The 5,370-nt window shown below is 32.7% G+C and overlaps 1 pseudogene; it reads right to left on the reverse strand.

Annotated features, from left to right (window-relative positions):
• Positions 1 to 3,132, reverse strand: part of LOC125865840 (uncharacterized) — a 15,219-nt pseudogene extending 12,087 nt beyond the window's left edge.
• Positions 3,133 to 5,370: the final 2,238 nt, after the last annotated feature.

A 5,370-nucleotide genomic window follows, 5' to 3' on the forward strand; every position in this document is an offset into this window, starting at 1 on the left:
AATCACCTAGAATGAGCAAAACTTTCAAGGTAAATTTATATGCCCATTAGGTATCAAATAGAAAGAAAGTCATGGAATCACGATAAAAGTGATAGATTCCCTGTTGAATCTCTTTGTGATCAGCTCTGTAATTAGTATAATTGAGGTTTATCATTCTTGGAATCAATGTTTGAGAGTATAGATGCTCCATAAGTGTATTGAATTGTTGGTATGGCAATAGTTCACATTTCATTTCCATAAAAATATAAGACATTTGAATGCTTAATAACTTGACAAACACACATAGATCACTACCCAAAGAGATGGTCCTAACTCTGAAGTAATCAAGATGCTCAATTGTTATAACTAAAATAATCTAATTCAGATTCTTCATTCTCCATACTTTCTTTCGTATAAAGGAATTTAATTACATCAGTAATCTAACTCAGAATCATCAAAATCCAACACAGTTAAAAAAAATTGAAATCCCAAATGAATTATAACTTTGGAGGAAGAGAAATGTAGTTGGTTGTAAATTCTTCCAGTAGTATACTTTCTGGATTTCAAAAGAGTTGCACAACTTACTGATCACATTATGAACGATATTCTTCCAATACCTCAATGATTCTATCTTTACTTTTTAAAACTCTGTTAGTTTTTTTTACCAGAACTTTTTTAAATACTTCTAAATATTTCGAATTGTTAATCATTGTGACTTATAGTTTGGTGTGAAGGTCAGATGTAGACTGACCTTTTACACCTTTTTGGTTGGTGTGGGTGGTTCAAATTTTGGCATCGCATTTGAAGAACCAGCTGTAGTAGTTGTTGCCATCACCTCCACCTCACTTATTTCCAAAGGCCTTATCTTTTTAGAATTCCTATCAGTAGTGCTATGAAGAGTATGTTCCTTTTCCATGTAGGAAAGAATGGACAAAGTTGCATGTGTGTTATTTGAGCTTCCCCAAGATGTCTTCCTTAGCTGAATTTGAAATAGTTTGTTTGACAACATCTCATGGACATGATTAACAGACAATGATTGCCTCTGTAAATGTAAGAGTCACAACAAACTCTTTAGAACTAAGCATATATGCTAAACTATTTCTGCTCAAGATATATGGTGTTGTGACAATAGATGTGTACAAGTAGCCAGCGGGAATGGGAGATCACCTTAAAGCAAGTTATGTCAAATATGTCTTTCGCTGTCATGGAGAGTAATTTTTCTCCCAATTCACCAGAGATAGATGTTGTGGTTGTAGCAGTACCATCAATAAGATCAATTTGAAAGATACACCTGAAATCATGGCAAGTTTAAAATTTGTGTATAATATTCGCTATATTTTGTACAAACTATAATTTACAAGTCAAAAGTATAGTACTGAGGCACTAATGCTGTTTTCCGATTGCATTTTGGACATTCAAAATCTTTTCTATCCTTTGTGTACTTCTTCTGTTTGCATCCTGAGCATTCAATCACACAAAACTCTTGGAATTCATCTGATATGTCCATTTCTGCCTCAACATAGAAGAGTCCCATCTGTCGAAAAATATCATATACATAATATGTCTTAAATTACTCATGAGTAAATATAATTTGTTTTTATTATTTAGCTAAAGCTAGACAATCAGAAAATTAATAAGCATACCCTCAAACGATCAACTTGAAGTAAGACTTACAGAAGCAGATGATGACATTTCTGCAATAGAGATAACTTGTTGGCCGTCAGGAGTCACTACCATGGGACGGGTAGATGAGCTTGTTGAGGTTTTCTCTGACGCACGACTTAACAACATTGCTTTGTTTTCTTTTGCCCTATTGTTACAACAACTAATATGTTTAGTAAGTTCTTTACATGCAAATTAAAGCTAGAGAATAATGATGAAATGTGAATACCAGTTGATGAGTTCTACTGCCTGTGGGTAATTAGGATCCACACGCATTATTGAATTGAACCTAGTCTTCAGTGGCAACCTTGTATAACACATAGCTTGTATAATGTTTTGTTATTATCTAAAATTATGTTGGCAAAGAGTTCAACGCATCTGTACCTTGATAAGTAGAGATTCCTATACTCCTTTCGAGGATTACAATTAGATCTACCTCTGTTGCCATTTTAGCTTCAATTTCATTTCCTTCTATTTCTCCTAAATCCTCCCATAGAGTGAGGAGAAACTGATTTTTCCTGAGAACGTGAAGAGAGAATACTAAGTACCATGATAACACCCAGACGATAACTGATGATCCGATCAAACAAACCAAAAAAGTGTTTACTTATTCAAAATCTTTTCAGAAAATGGGAAAATAGAAGGTGAAATGTTATACTTACTGATTGTCACAAATGGTAATTTCTCGACACTTTTGATGACTGCGACCTGCGTAAGGACCACAACGAAGAACGATTGCCAGTATATCTGCTTATATAATACATAATGGAATGTTGTAAGTGTGTGTATTAGTAAACATGTATATTTTAGCCTGATAATAGCTATTAGGATCGATATACCAATTTCAGCAGCAGAATCAATCATCATATGAGGAATGCGGTCAAAGGTTGTGATATCTAGCTTGGTTGGTGGTGGAAGTGGTTTTGTTAGATGGTTTGATATGTTCAATTACTGTTTCTTTGTCAAGAACCCAGTAAAATTTATGTATTGGCTTGTCGTATGAAGTTGGCGAGACTTTGACTTTTGCGGTAGAGATGAGATAGGTATTCATGAGTTTAAGCTTATCTGCATACTGCTCAATTTCATCGGCATACATTACTGCCTTAATCTGGCATTCTTGAAAGTAAGAGTTATAAAAAGCTGAGATTAACTAAGCTGAGATTAACTCTAACTACTTACCAACAGTAAAACCAAGGAAAAATGTTCATCTGAGGTAAAAAGAAAAAGAATAATATTCATAAGATAAAATATAATGAGCTCACCTCTTCATCTTCCAAAATCAAATTTTGGAATCTACATTTCTTGTCAGGACTTTCTCGCGGGCGTCCGATTTCCACAATTTGAACTTTGCAAATCCAATCTCGTGTTGCTAATTCTATTCGATCGATGTTCAATCTTAGTACCATGTTTAGACGAAATATATTTAACCAAACAGTAGTATCTGCATGATAGCATGACTATTGAGTCAAAGTCCTTTCTTTTTTGTGGTTGCATGAACAGGGGCGATTAAATTAGGAACATGCAGCAACATAATTTCTCTCCACATACTAAAAGTCAGAAAATGTAATGAAAACACAATATGAATATTTTGAATCAAATTCGGAACATGCAAGAACATAATTATCCCTAACTTACTGAAACATTAGAAAATATAATAAATACCCCCAAATTTGTCTGCTGAGTGATAAAATTGGAATTTTAAGTGAAAATAATAACTCTAATTTTGTCCCATTTTGATTTTCTCCTTTGGTGACAAACAAAATCTGCAAGAAAAATTGAAAATGGGAAAAGGAAAACATGAAAAGAAGAAAAAAAATACCCGAGAAAGGGAGAAAAAGGTTTTCTTCAATGAAAGCCTAATAAATTTGTGCTCTATGAGTAATAAATATATAATACAATATATATAAAAGTACAGGCGTCTTCTTAAAAAATGATGGGGTTTTGGTAGCCAATGAAATTGTGCAAAAAAAAAGAGACAAAATTATTACATTTCATAGTCAAATTTGAACAGGCTTTGGTCTAATTATTTAGTGATGGGTCTCGTGGAAATTTGATGGGTTTTAATAGCGAATGAAATTGTGTCAAAAAAGAGAATAAGTTATTACATTTGACAGTACAATTTGACGAGCCTTTGGTTGAAGTTTCTTTTTGAACTCCATAATTAGATAACTTATGATTTTCAGATGTTATTCACTGTACAATATAACTTATGATTTTTCAGATGTTATTTACAGTACAACAATTTGAACAACTTTTGGTCCAAGTTTGTTTTAAGACCATTATATATATATAGCCCTTATATAAATTTGGAAGCTCTTTCATTTATGTTTGTGGAGGAGAGTGAGATTGTGTAATTTCCTATATTTGTTTTGTTTTTTGTATTATTAAATTGATTGATTGAGGAAGAGTAGAGAAGTAATTGAGACTTTATAAACATGGAGTAGAAAATAAAAGTGGTGGAAATCACTTACCTTTGTTCAAGTACGTGTATTATGTATTTATGTTTAGTGTGATCCAGCGAACGATGATTGCGGATATGACTTAAGAGGCCAAATTGCTATGAAGTTGCCTCTTAGGATCTCTTTGAGAATTAAGAGTTATTCTAATATCTTTTTCATTGTCGAAAAGGTACAGTGGATATGCAAGATATACAATAACCTCAACAGATTACTTCAAACTGGTTAAAGAATTTACCCAACTTATGAATCTAGTGTATGAAGCGGCACATCTCATTCCTATCTTTTTTCAACAATGAAAATGCTATCAAATAACTTTTAATTCTCAAAAAAACTTTTAGACTTTGTATTATCAATTCAGTCACTTAGTCGTTACCGAAATTTCTTGCAGTGAATTAATCATTCGAAAGGATACCTGTAGAAGTTGTTAATTATGTTTTAGATGTCTGCATAAGCTATATAATATGCAACTATAATAATAAAATCAAAGCAGTATATTATCTTTGAGGTCCCACTGAAAAAGTGTTGAATTTTCTAACAAAATGCTCCATCGTGAAGCAAGTTTCAACTCCTGTCAAAGTTGAATTTTACAGTTGGTATATATATATACATAAAACTTCCATCTCTACAAAAACCAATAAATTACTACTTAAGATAGGAGATATCTGCTTACCTGAACATAACAAAATTAGTAGGACTTATTTTTTAAATTAGGGAGGACCTACAATTTGCTAGTCAACTAGGTCAGATATACTTGGTGATTGACACGTTCCAATTCGTCCAACGCTCTGGAGTTTGTCACTGCATTCTTGAACAACAGAAGGTCTAAGTCTCGAAGCAACGGGCATCTTTCATATTGAGCATAAATGCAATATAATTTCACAAGTAGGTTAGATTCTACACCATTGATCTTTAATAGAAGTAGAATGAACGATTTATATGGCCAGCAAGAGAAAATTAAGGCTTACAAACAATATTTAGTTAAGAATCCAAACAACATAAGTTTACACTAAAGAAAATCATTTAGGCATTTTGAATATCAATACAAAATAACAATATATACATATAAATACACACACACATATATATACCAATCCATCGAAGATCTTTGAAACTCTGAATTTAGCACTCTTATTGCATTCAATTTGAGATGAAAGGACATCAGATAGTCTCATTCAAACAAAGAAAGATAGGTAATGGACTCTATCCAAGACTGAGACAACATAGGCGAAAGGAGCTTAGCGGACAACTAGACGATTAAAGATCAAGCAAG

Source organism: Solanum stenotomum, chromosome 5 (genome assembly GCF_019186545.1).
Source record: "Solanum stenotomum isolate F172 chromosome 5, ASM1918654v1, whole genome shotgun sequence".
Lineage (NCBI taxonomy): Eukaryota > Viridiplantae > Streptophyta > Magnoliopsida > Solanales > Solanaceae > Solanum > Solanum stenotomum.